The following is a 13,659-nucleotide window of genomic DNA, read 5'->3' on the forward strand; positions in this document are numbered from 1 at the left end:
AATTGTCAAAATGTATCTTGTGAGATGAAACAGCTCTTTTGGTTCCATCCCCCTTTCTTCCCTCCAGGATTGTCTGTCTTAGTGTGTCTGCCGTGCATAGGTTAGGGGTCCTTTATGATGCTCTTATTTTTATTTGTGTGGTTTTTTTCTTCCTCTGAAAATCTACTCTCACCTTTACTGCCCACTGTTCAGGTAATGTGAAGTAGTGAGATGTTCTTCCCATGGTCTGGGCTCTTGATGTCTCCTGGGGAATGCTAAAGACAATCTGGAAGCATCTGTAAGGATGTAGTTTCTGCCAGTTGTGTGCCATACTGGAGAGTCTGATTTACTTCACGCAGTTGCTGGATAGAAACCAAGTGTAGTCTGTGGAGCAGGGAGAGGACCTCTCTCTTCCATTCTGCTGCAGGAGGGTGTGCAAGCTGTGAGGTTACAGAAAATCCTAGGGTGTTCATGTAGTGACTCTAACTGAGCCACAGAGCAGCTTCCAAAGGAGGCAAAGAGCTGAGCATCAGGGCAGCTCCAGAGGGAGCCTCCAGCTGAAGCTTCCTGGGAAGAAGCATGTTTCCCTTGGGGAATCTAGTCCAATATAATTACTACCCCATCAAATGCAATATGCATTGTTGCTACAACATGGTGTGCAGGTGCTGCTATGAGCATGGCTACTGACAAAGTCAAAAAACAAAGGAGACCCGTCACAGACCCAGATGTCACATCTTAGAATGCTGAGTCTTCAGCATGATTCTGAAAAAATAAGGAGTGTTTTGGGATTTTTTTGTCTTGCTTGCACTTTGCACTTTCTGTATCTTCCCAGTGTCTGTGGTGTTACATAAAGTAGGTATGATTTTATCTCAGTGCAGGCACAGTGGTGTAACCAACTGCATGGGTCTTGCCTGCAGTAACCTTCCTGCACTTGTGTTACAAGAGTGAGTGCTGACCCATCAGCTCTCTTGAAACTGAGACCATGGCAGTGCTGTGCTTGGCCAAGGACACACAGTTCATGAGCGTTTTAATCACTGAAGTTAATTACATCAAGACCTTGTATTACATGTAGTACTTTGACAAATTTGTACTGGGTTTGAGATGACACAAATTACTTCCATGACAGTTCATAGATGATTCCAAATTAATGTATAGTCTGATTAGATCTCCATTAATCAAAGACAGTGGTTATTTTGTTGAAAATGTTAACATTTACTTAAGACTTTTTACAGAACTTTTCTACCGTCATTTGAGTTCTGCAGGAGTAATTTAATTAATAATTCAATTCAGCTTTATGTACTGCTGCCTTCATCAAAGAAGTTGGCTACTGACAGCACTTGTGTTTAATATTCTGTTAAGCCTGATTGAGATACAAGATTAAGTCCACTTATATCTCCAAGAGGAAGGCAATAAAATTTTTCAACATTAATGAGATGACAGCTATAATTAAGCTGCTGGTCAACCTGTGCCAAGCTTACAGGTCCTCACTGTAGACTATCTTAAGTGTTCAGACTGAAACAAAACTAGCATCATTAGCTCTGAAAGAAGGCTCAAAAGACTGGACCTGTTTTCATCTGGTAAAGGCCACCCTAGTTAGTCCTAACTTGATATTACAGATTGATCATGTTGGGGGGTCTCTTTTGCCACATGACCTTTGGTATCCATTCTGCACATATGGGATCCATCTATACACCAAAGGCACGAGGCAAGCTGAGCTGGCTGTTGTCTCTGCTGAGGCACGCTCAAGTTCTTGTGTTGACATACAAGCTTTCTTTGCTTTTGTGACTAAAACCAGCCAATTCAGATTTGAAAAAATATATTGTTATTGAATCTTTCTTACAGTCTACTTTTCTAAAAAAAAGTCTTTTTTTAACAAGAGTACTTGAATGTTTTAGTCTCTCATAACGTACTTGATTAAGATAATTTATCATCTAAGGTAGCATATAGTCCCCATTCTTTGCCCATATTCTAAGTGGACTGTTAGATCAGTATTGATGAGCCGAGGAAGCCTCTTATGTCTTCTTTTTCAGTGAAGAGATAATTTTTTTTTTAATCTGTGAGTTTGATTCTTGCTTCCCATCTTTTTTGTTGCTGTTTCCCTAGTTGGGTTCTCAGTTCCCTAGTTGGGTTCTCCTCCTTTTTACTGGAGATGGACTTGATCACTTAAACACTTTAGTTTTTCATAGTCTTTGTCTAGAGTGATGCCAGTGCATTTGAGTCACCCTTCTGCTTTTGTCTTTCTTTGTACTTCCAGTTATTGTGTTTAAGGCCTCTAGTAGCAGATCAAAATGGAGACACAAATGGTGCCACAGCTTCTCAAGTATTCTACCCAACAATTATATCATCTGTTGTAGTTTGGGTTAGGATTTAAAACAAATTAAGCTACATCACTCTCTGCAGAATAAAAGAATAGTTTATTATTATATAAGCCATAGAAGATACAGGGACTTCAGCAAAAGGGAAGGTAGGGATGTTAGTAAATTGGTAACGACCTTGGTCCATCTGCCAGGGTAATTTTTCTGCCTTGGTAATTGAAATGTATTCAAATGTGATTGAAAGGTCATAAAGAATGCAAGTCAAAGACTTAAGCACAGTTTCTGATCAAAACATTAAGTATTGTCTTTGACTTTTATGAACGGCTGAAGGACTCTGCCAAATGGTAAGTTTCACTTATTTAATCAGGCTTCTTTGTTACGACAAACTTTCACTGCAGCTGAGCTCTTCACTTGAGGCCAGTACTCACTGAAACACTGAAGGACAGATGAAGGTCTTTTATCCATAGTTGTCTTGCAGTTCTGCAGAAAAGTGAACGCTGAGGCAAATCCCAGCACAAAGTAATTCTTCAAAAGGGTAAAAGGGCTTATCAAGAGCAGTTTTGACCCATATGATGAATACAGTGTGAGCAGATGTGAAGGATGCTAAAACTTGTGCTGGAAAATATGATCCAGAAACCAGAACTTTCAAAATCTATCCTGGGTGTGCCAGTGTCTATTCAAAAGATTCTTTTGAAAGGAATTAGTAAGATGGTAGATGGTGGCTGGACAACCAGATTGTGCATTTAAGATTTTCAAATAGGGAAAAGAACCAGTAAAACAGACTGATACTTTTCTTTTTAAATGTCCCTTTCCTGTGCAAAAATCAGCTGCATTCAGTGACCATGCATAAAATTTGAGAAGCTCTTCCATTCCATTCCATTTCATCCAGAATATTTACTTCAGTATGAGGCATTGATTTTTAGTAATAATTCATATAGAACCAGTAGAAGAGCCAACTGAAAATAAAGGAGAAGGGAAGAAAATGAACCCTCTGTCCTCTCTGTTAGGTATGCTAATTATTGCCAAAGAAATTGGCATTACTCTCCTTGTCAAGATCAGGAGTGATACAGCCTTCAGAAGAAAAACAGCCTATTTCAGCAGGGTGAGCTATATACCCTGTCCCCCTGCCCCCATCCCCGCAAAAAAAAAAGAAAAAAAGGACAATATTTTGGTTCTTCTCCAGATAATTAGGGTAAATTGTGGACACACTGCACTCTATCCTTCTTCAGCGCTGGCTTTGCCCATGCCCAGCCAGCCTCAGTAGCCACCATGCTCTCTTGATTGGGCATCTTGGTATTTTAGTTTAAAAATGATGATGTGAGGAAGTGTTGTTTTGACATGTAGTGATTTTAAGCAAAGATATTTGATCACGGTCTGGGCCTGCTTGAGATGCAGCATTCATTGATTAGCCCACATGTATCTGTAAAATGACTAATCCATGTAGCCACACCATTGCACATGAACTGTGGTCTGAAATCAGATCAGATCCAGCTCTGTTCTATTGGATCCACTGAGCTGATGTGAGGGTGCCTGGATTAGTTAATTATTCTGGTTGTGTGGCTGATCCCATAAAGGCAGCGCTCACCACACGCTGGGGAGAGATTTGCAGAGATGATTGTTTAGCAGAGACTGTACATATGGAAATTTGTTCTCATTTCTTCCTTTGTGCTATCCCATTTACAAATGAAAATGACTGCTTCGTAGCCAGTTCTCATTATATTTCTCTCCCATGAGATGTGAAATTAGCACTAGGAGAAATCCCATGAAAGTTGGGACTGCAGCCCAGTTTCTGCCGTCAAGGCTGCCCCACCAGGAGGGGGGAGCAGGGAGTCAGTGAGGCTGGCAGGATCCTGCCCTTTCCAGCACATCTTAGCCAGGGACAGAAGAAGAAGAGGAAACTAGTTGAGCAGAACAGAGTTCTGCCCACTCTCACCTTCGGAGAGGTGTGGGTATACACTGGTTTTGAGCAAGATGTATATATTGGCATTATTGACAGTCACGTTAAAAGATTTGCAGCACTGCTTTTATTACACTGAATAGCAGAGCCCACGTGCAACAGAGAATGTAACAGCTGTGCATCAGATCATGCTCCTTCCTAATTTGATGTGGAAAGATTATATCTCATTGCACTAAACTGCACTTTGTTAAATAAGGCAATTTAAATATAGGCAAAACTTTCTGGCAAGGCATAGTAATTCTATGACTTTGTTTTATGTAATGGAAAGGTTTTTTCCTTCCAGAAAAGGGAATATGCTGGTAAAGATACAACAGTTTTAAAAGATGGGGGCTTATGAGATGTTCTGCAGTTGCAGACTTGTTTCTGTACATGGCCAGTGCAGCCATCTTTCCTGAAAGGAACATTGTGAGTGATCCCCTTCAGCGGCTGCTCAGGAAGCTTGCTTAAAACAGGGAAGTAAGGAGAACAGCTAGGCTGTTACAAGATTTAATCTTTCCATGTGCATTCCTCTAAGCCAGCTACAAGGCAAAGAAGGGTTGTATCCATCAGTGTCAGCTTGGGTTGATGGAATGGTTTTGATCTCTGTGACCGCACCGGTAGGTAACTGATTCAAATTTGTGCTCGTCAGACCTCCTTCCCTTGGCTGGCTGCTTGCTGGCTGCTTACTGGCCTGAGATCAGATCCCAGGAAAGCAGAGCAGGGCTTAGGAAATGAGATCACTGTCCTTGGAAGTGCTGGCAGATTTTGCATGGTGATACAGCTGCCTGGGTATTTCTAATCTGTGTTTTCTGACACAAACGATGAATGGTTTACCAGCTTTTGCTTCAGATGACCTCTGTACTTACACAGCTCACCCAGGTAGGCCTGTATTTTCAGGTACTCTCTGATTGTGTTGCCTAGTTAACACAGAAAGCAGGGAATAAGGCATTCCCTCCCCAAACTCAAAAGCAGATGTACTCTTGAAATCCAGAATGTTTTTTCTGAGAATATACAAGCAAATTGTCTAATTTTGTCCTTGAAGTCAATTAAATATTGACATCATTCAAGGAATTTTAAATTAGTTTTTTCCTTTGTTTCAAGTGGTCTTGATGATGGACCAACACAGACTTGTTTTCCCCCCAAAATTAAAATTAATTTAGTCTTATCCACAAACTATCTGTAATTGAACTATTTTGCTGATAATTCTTCTATTTAGTTGCTATGATTCTATGGGCTGCAGCAGGGTCAGGTCAGCTTGTGCAGCTGAAAAGTGAAGCAATTGTTCCATCAAAAACTGGTCTACTGAGGTCAATCTGGTATGGCCCTTTTGCTCCAGATAACTTGTGTGCAACACTTCCATTTCATGGGATATGCCACCAGTGGGATGGGGATTGTTTGTTGTCAGGGTTTTCTGTTGGCTCATGGCTACCTTCAACTACCCCTGTGCTTCCAGGGCTGCCTCCCTAAGTCTGCATCAGCTCTTTTCTTTGCCCTTTGGTGACACTGTGAAAACAAGACTCAAGCAGAAGGGGAGTAACTTCATACAGCCTGAGACCAGCAGTGTTCAAAATCCTTTAGTCCTGCATCGATTGCTATGGCTCAGTAAACGACTGCAAGATTGCCTGGTTACCTTATCTGGGCACTTCCATCCCTCAAGATATTTGTATTTGTGCTAAGTGAGAACCCAGCTCAATGACCCCACTTGTAGTGCTAGCTTTACACTGATATAGCAATTATCAAAATGCAGTGTTCATGTAAATTAACATTGTGCTCTCAGCCCTTCGCTTACTGCATTAAACTCTAGCAGTTAATATAGTTTTTATCCACGGAGCATTTCAGGTACGAGAGCTCTGTGATAAGGAGTTGTAGTTTGTTTGTTGCTAGCATAGCTGGTTGTAAATACTTGTTAAATTTGTCACACTGTCTGCTTTTTTTCTTATTCTTAATGCTGTGAAGAAACAAGACAGCACCATGGAATAGCTGCAATGGTCTTGGAATGTAAATGGTTTTGAAGATGACAAGGAAAAATGGCAGATTAAAAAATGGGTTGCAGGTAGGAAGGGGACTGTGAATAATTAATCCTTAAATCATTCTTCATATTTAAAAATTAATTATTTTATGGTCATTTAGGCATCTTATATTCATGACCATTTCAGGGTACCTTAGCCAGCAATCACATTGGGGAAATAAATTATAGTGCTCCACCTTTTTACCCAAATGTTTGCTTACTGGTGATTGATGGCATGTGTCTGAACCCCTGGTTTAAACCCTCTTCTTTTGTGAGTATTTAGCCTTGATTTCTCAAGAGCTCCCTAGCACTAAAAGGCAAGAGAAGGAGCTTCACTGTATGTGAAAAGCCTGACACACAAACCTAAATCCAAGAACCCCAGTTAGACTGGTAGATAAATCTTCCTGAAATTTGAAGCTCTAGTAGATGGGAAGTTAATTCACCTTTCTACTCAGCATGTCTTTCTATATATAACATGGGCATCTCTCTGCTCAGTGAGAGGCAGATGCTCACCTCAGGATCCTGCTAGGCAACAGCAGTGTTCCCAGCTCTGCCTTTGGGATGTTCATGTTGTCCTGGGCAGTTAACTCTTCATTCTCCTGTTTCATCTTAAAACTGTAACAAAAGGAGGCTCCTGGCTCTGGTGTTTTCATTGGTGTATATAACACTCAGCAGATAATTACGACTGAAAACTGCCCTAAAATCTTTGCAAGTCTCATCTTTAGGTACTTGTTCACACCATGCAGTTCTGTTGGGAATACCTGAGTAGACATTTAATGATAAATACAGTGTTGTCCTAAGCCAGATACATTACTCTAAAATGTTTTCTTTGCAGAACGCTTCATAGAGGTAGCTCTTTTGCCTTGCTTCTGGGTGAAGATGCATCTTTGTTTACAATAATGCTTTTAGAAGCTTTTGTCTCCGTACTAAAAATAAATGAGCATTAAGATTTCGTATTTTGTGGGCTTTGATTTCATATTAGCTGTGTGTAGCTCTCAAGACATGAGAGGAGAGGGAAGATTTACAGATTCAACCCTTCATATTCTGAAAACTAAAGCTGGTTGGTTGGGGTATTTTTCCTTTCCCATTAGCAGTTTTGGCAGGAAAATTCCAACAGGCAGTTTTCATCAGTCTTCCTTACTGTTAATTCAAATTCAGCAGTAGCACGAATATGCTTCTTTTGATTTTAGTTGAACTACTCCAGAGTCAACTTGATATGCATGAGGCCACAATTACTGCCTAAAATATCAGGCTTTTTTCCACTGACTAGCTCTGCTGGGAAAACTACTAGAGGGTGAAGATTTATTTTAAAACATGAAGCAGAAGGCATAACTCCTGTGAAATTTTTTTGTGCTTTTTACAAGGGTTAGAAGTAAAAATGCTTAGGGTAGGATAGTATCACAAAAACACTCCAAGAAATATAGAGTGAAGTTATCCTGCTCGTATCATGTCATACATACAGGGGAAATAACTCTTTTTGTCTACGTTGTGCAGCATCTGGAGAGCTGGTAGTGGTCATGGTTAGTTAGCATTAAATGAGGTTCTAGCTCCAAAGACAAAACAGAGAATCCATGCAGGCAGGCGTATCCTGTATGGATACCTGCATCCACAGAGCAGTTGCCAGCAAATAGCACAACGTGATGGTTGTGGGGGTTTTTGTGTTTTGTTTTGTTTTTCTTTCATATACATACTTAGTGCAATGAAAATAGTGTTGGCACCACCACTGAATTGTGTTGAGGGGTGCTTCATAAAAGCTATAGGATGGGCCAATCTATTGAGCTCTACCTGTGAATTTATTTATTTGCAGCTTATCTAATTAACAGGAAAAAGTGTGATCAGCAACCTTAGCCCTGACATAGGTTAAGTTGATACCTTGTTGCTTAAGAAAGTCTTTGTCAGCACACAACTTCCTTCAGCGCCATCAAGCATAAAAGTAAAATGATTTTAGCTATGGTGAAGCCTGGTTCCATGCACAGTAAGAACACAGGAAAGCCACAACTTTTATGACCTCTGTCTACTAAATCCAACCTGTTTGCATTATGAGAACACTAAGAGGCTTTGGCTTTTTGCTTTCAGTAATGCTGATCTGAATGAGTTGTGGTCATCCTGTGTTGCGGCTGATGGTCTTGGACTGTTATGTCTCCATTTTCAGTTTCTCACAGCAGTGATAAGTACTCAGAAAGCCTCAGATGTAAGCATTCTTCAGGATGATAATGATTTAAAATTCACGTAAGTAGACTACTATGTTCTACATTTGTTAGTGCCTTTTGCTGGAAACTGCTTCATGTCTACCGAAGAGGAAGATTTTGTGGTTACTGCCAGTGTACCTGGCTGAGGTTCAGGTCTAGACCTGGAAGCTTAGAATTTTGTCCTTCTTGGTCATGTTTCCAGATGCTGCATGGGACCGATCTGAGTTATCCTTTGAGCATTTCCCTGGGTTTCCTTTGAAATACTACCTATTGTACAGTAATACTTTTTATTAATATTTGGACCTTTTCCACACCCACCAGCTAAAGTGTCTTCAGTGCCTGGAAATCTATAGGAATAGGTCAGGTCAGCCTTACCTAATCTGCCAAGCTGGTTCCCCTTGGCTGAGCTCCTCTTCTCCCAAGCTGCACAATGGATGGAGGGGAAAGCTGTGGGAGCTGTTAGCTGGGGGCTCATAATGGGACATGGTGGTATCTTGAATTTACAGACCCTGTGACTCTGTGTGCTGCTTTCTGTGGGGTGGGAGGATGGGACTTGGAGGGCTGTGTGTTTGTAGAATTTATTGCCTGTCCTTTGACACATGTGCAATGTGGAGTCTGAAAGTAGCCGCAAAAAAACCTGCTCTGAATCAGGCTAGGGCTTTGCTATAACACAGCTGAAAAGAGACAGAGTTTTCTTTTCCAAATATCTGAGGACTAATTGGGTATCAAACTGCGCCGTGTTTGTAACACATGCTGTGTGACATTCCCTGCTGTAGTGGTCAGACAGGTCCACCTGGAAGTGACAAAAAGACATTAAATTAAAATTAAAAAGTGCAGAGTTTATCTAGCCCAGCCTTTGAAGATGCTTCAAATGTTGGGCTAGATAATAGGCGTCTTTCAAGAGATCTTTAGTTTGGAATGTGTTCTTTTTTCTGAAAAAGTGGTAGTTTTACTGATCCTCTAAGTATGTTAGTAATTGTAGGTAAGAGACGTCTTGGCCTCAAATGCTGGTTTGCTTTGGCTTTTTATTATGCTTGGCAGACTGGTGCCTGTTCTTCCTCCTTCCCACCATTGTGTCTCTTTAATTCCACTTTACAGAGGAGTTGCTGCAGTGTCTTGTCACATTTGAACTTTTGTTTAAGAATAAATTTTCCTGAGTGCTAAGCCTTACAGCAACTTAGGTACTTCCAAATCAGAGTAGATGCATGCTCCTGAAGCCAAGCTTTTCAGGGAGATTACTTCTTCTGACTTCAATTGATGTAATAACTACTCTGCACTTGAAGACTTCTGAGGACTGTGCAGCCAAGGCACAGCTAAAAATAATGTTCAGGTCCAAGAGCCACTAAGGCAGTTTGGAAAATGCAAAATGTAACTGCAGCCCCTTTCTCTTACACCTCACAGGTTGGAAGGAACAAAGGACTGTTTCCTAGCATTTTGATGATGATTGAAACCTGCCCAAAACATTGCCAGTGTGATTCTTTTTCATTACTGTGAGTGATGAGGAAATTTGAAAGAGCTTCTTTCTGGATACATGATTAAATGTTGGTTCAAATGATTTGAACTGAGGTTATAGGGATATAACTGGTCTTTTAAGAGCTGTGATCCAGACTGTTACTTTTTAATTGAAAGCTTAGTTTTACACCACTCCTGTCAAAATCCAGAATGTGTTAGAAACATGACCTTTTCTAGTAGTTTTCAAAGTATCCAGAAATACATTGGAATGAGGGATAGGAAGTTGAAAGAAAGGAGTAACTCCAAAAGCTGTTCCTGTAGCAGCAAGTTTGTATCAATTCTATCTTGATGGTGTAATGAAGACAAGTCTCCTGCTCTTTAGGCTAAAAGCTGGGTACATAATATACCAAAATGTGGTAGCAAGACTCCTAGAAAGTCCACGAGCTCTGTTGGACAGAGCAGTACCTCAGGACTAGCTGGACCTGAAGACTTCTCTGGAAGGAGGTTGTGTGATAGATGATCAAGTGCTGCTGCTACCTCTCTACAAAATTTGCACTCCTCCTCACAAAGGAGCTCGTGTTTGATGTTTTGTGGAGCAGCATACCTCACCATAAGCAGAGAATTTGGTTGTGATTCTCACCCAGTGTTCTTTTGTTAAAAGTAATATCCAGCTGTCTTAGAAGACATTTGTGCAGACATTTGTGTAAAGCTCACAAATATTGCTGGATTTTCAAAGAGCATATGAATTAGTCCTTGTATCTACAAATAGCATATGTTAATGAATACATTAATCTATCTGTGAAAAAAAAATTGTGAAAATCTGAGTAGTCCCATGAAACTTGGCCTTCAAGCCCAAAATCAAATTACTGAAACCAGTCAAGAAACTGTAAGATTTAAGGTGTTATGTGACATGGTTTTGAATAGACAGACTTAATTCAGTCATTTCCTAACAGCCTAGTGCTTGATCTGAAACCAATAATGTTTTAAAGAGCACATTCTATGTATGACTTCATAGAGAGAGACTGATCTAGAATGCAGACATGTACCCTTCCAAGCAGAGTTTGGAGAGTGGTACAGCATAGGTGAGGGTGCAGTGGTTTAGGGGGATAAGGCAAAGCTGAGGAGTCACCAAAAAGAAGAGCCCTCTGAATGGTGTCTGAGAGTAGGAGCAGAATGAGAGTCAGCGAAAGGCCTGAGGGACGAACGTACCTTACAATGCTGGCCCAGGGTAAAAGGAGGACATTTCCTTGGAACTGTGGATCCGAGGCCATTGGTACTGTTTGGTTGCTTGGGTTTACAAGGAGAAACTGTGGAAGCCAGAAGAAGGCTCCTGTGACCTTGCCTTGTGAGAGAGCAGCTCGTGCTGCTGTTTGATTGTGGAGGTCAGCAAAAAGGAAAACGCATGCTGGGCAGAATTTGAAATTGCACCCTTGCTGCATTAGCATTACTTCAGGTGTCCTTCCCTACATCATCACCTTCTGGAGACCGAGTTCTTCAGACTTTTCAATAACCTTATGGTATATCCAGTCCTAAAATGGAAGAGATGAGTGAAAACAGTTTAAAGGTCCCCTGCTTGCTTCAGGCTGTCCTTGGGCTGCTTCTCAAGTGTGGATGTACCTGTGCAAATCTGCCTTCAATGGGCTGGAGCTAATCTGGGATTGCCAAGGAGCAGAACGTGATGCCTTTGAAGCAAAGGCATGCATTTCCCCACACCCACCCACCAGCACTACATATGGTTCCAGTATGGCAAGAAAGGGCGAGGCATAGGTGCCCCTTTATCCCTGCTTGGAGCTGCCTCCTACCTGAGCAGCAAGAAATGCTTTGGGATTTGTGCAGCACCTCCTACAAGAACTGTAGCAAGATTGAATTTTTAAAAATCCCCTTTTCCTTTGCCCATATTGGGGTCACTTCGTCTTCCCCCTTCCTTCTCACCTTCATTAGGTCAGGAGGAGATGATGTGCTGAATGCCGCCCCTGACACCCGTTACTGTACAGGATAGACTCCCTGCATTCCAGGAGGATTACCACAAACCTGATTATAGTGGCTAAAAAACCTGTGAACCCAGGTTCTGGGCACTATGGAGGAATCTTACTGGAAGCCTAAGACATCTAGAAAAGATGTCCAGTGCATAGCTATGTGTTCTGACAGGATCTCTATACACTGCTTGAGGAGAGCAAGCAAGTCAAACTACGGTTGGCACATTTTCTGTGTGCCAGAGCTTTACAGTATTTAAAAATGCAAAACATGTAACTAGCAAATTTCCAAAGTGCCCCTAAAACAGAAGAACAATTCTAGACTCAGTCCTTTTTTAATTTTCTGGCTCAGTCTGTATAAAGCAGCCGCCACAATATTGCTGCCAGAAGAGGTATGTTTTTATTACATCTATTGACATACTTTCACATGCAATTTTAGCAGAGACAAAGCACAGCTGGGCTTTAGCTTGCTGTTGAAGGTGAAACCTAATCTGCAGTAGCCTAATTTCACTGAAATAAAAACAAGACTTTTATGGTTAAAAATCCCTTTGGAGATACCTCAGCAAATTCATTTTGTGAAACAAATAATTAAACAAAGGTATAATTTGGCTTCAGGGGGTTGTGAAGACAAGGGATTAATATTTGTAAATGTCTCCATGAAAATCAGTCAGGTTACAGGACTGGATTTCACCACAAAGCAAGGCTAGAATAATTAGAGGTTCATGAAACAAACCCAGCTATTCATAGCAGGGGGAAGCAACTTTTTCTGAACCTGTCCCAGGATGAAGTGTGACAGTGCCCAGCTCTTGGGGCACAGAGGAAGGATCCCAGCACATGCCATCCCCAGAAGTGCAGGACTGAGTCTGGGGCTGTGAGTTCTGCTGAGTTCTGGTATTGAGCCAAGGCTCAGCTGGATGTGAGCACAATTTAACTGTCCCCTGGCTGGAATTAGCTTGGAGCCTGGACAAAGCCAGCCTGCAAAGCACCTTGTAAATATACCTTCAGAAAGAGCTCTTCCTGCAGAGTATCATGTTGTGCAGAGGTTACAGCTTCTCTCCATCCCTTCTTCCAGGCCAATCTCATGTCTGCCAGCAGGTTCCTTTAGACTGGAGTTTTCCCCAAGAGGGGCAGCTTTTCTTTCAGAAGCAGGTGTTGGTAGTTCAAGGACAGCATGCAGAAAACCAGTCATGCACATAACCAAAATTTTTATGTCAACAAAAAAGCCATTGAAAAAACCCACAAACGTCTTTCTCTGTGTCCTCTTTCCCCAGCCAACACACACTGAAAAACATCAGGGCCTAGCGCTGAGGATTTCAACCTGTAAGATCTGAATTTCATACATTCTAAAGAAAGGAGGAGAATGGACAAAGGGAACAGAGGTGTCAGGAAAGGTATCAAAGAAAGCAAAACCATTTACTTGATTACAGATTTTTCGAATTATTTACAACTCCACTGGAAAGCAACAGACCTTTTGGCTTGTGACCTCCTGCTTACTGCTGTTTGCTGTGATAAGTTCAAGTGAAAAGATGGTGACTTTTGCGTGAAAGAATTTGTAATATTAATGAAACATCATTTCCCCAGCAAAGGTTTTATATATTGGAAGAGTCTTTTTAGTTAAAAAATAGCCTGGGCATCAGGCAAATCAGGCAGAGAGGTCTGTCTGTTCTTCACTGACACATACTAGCTGTTGGTGGGCTGAAGAGGGGTGCATCAGGCTTTACACCAAGCTGCAGGATATCCAAAACAATCTTAATGAGAGATTACCCCAGACTCCTTTTGCAGAACAGGTAACTGGACTAGTTCAGAT

General features: G+C 41.3%; 1 protein-coding gene across 3 annotated transcripts in view; it reads left to right on the forward strand.

The window, feature by feature from the left end:
* Window positions 1-13,659, forward strand: part of HHAT (hedgehog acyltransferase) — a 151,598-nt gene that overhangs the window by 135,279 nt on the left and 2,660 nt on the right. The gene's annotated exons all lie outside the window — the stretch shown is intronic.

Source organism: Corvus moneduloides, chromosome 3, assembly GCF_009650955.1.
Source record: "Corvus moneduloides isolate bCorMon1 chromosome 3, bCorMon1.pri, whole genome shotgun sequence".
Lineage (NCBI taxonomy): Eukaryota > Metazoa > Chordata > Aves > Passeriformes > Corvidae > Corvus > Corvus moneduloides.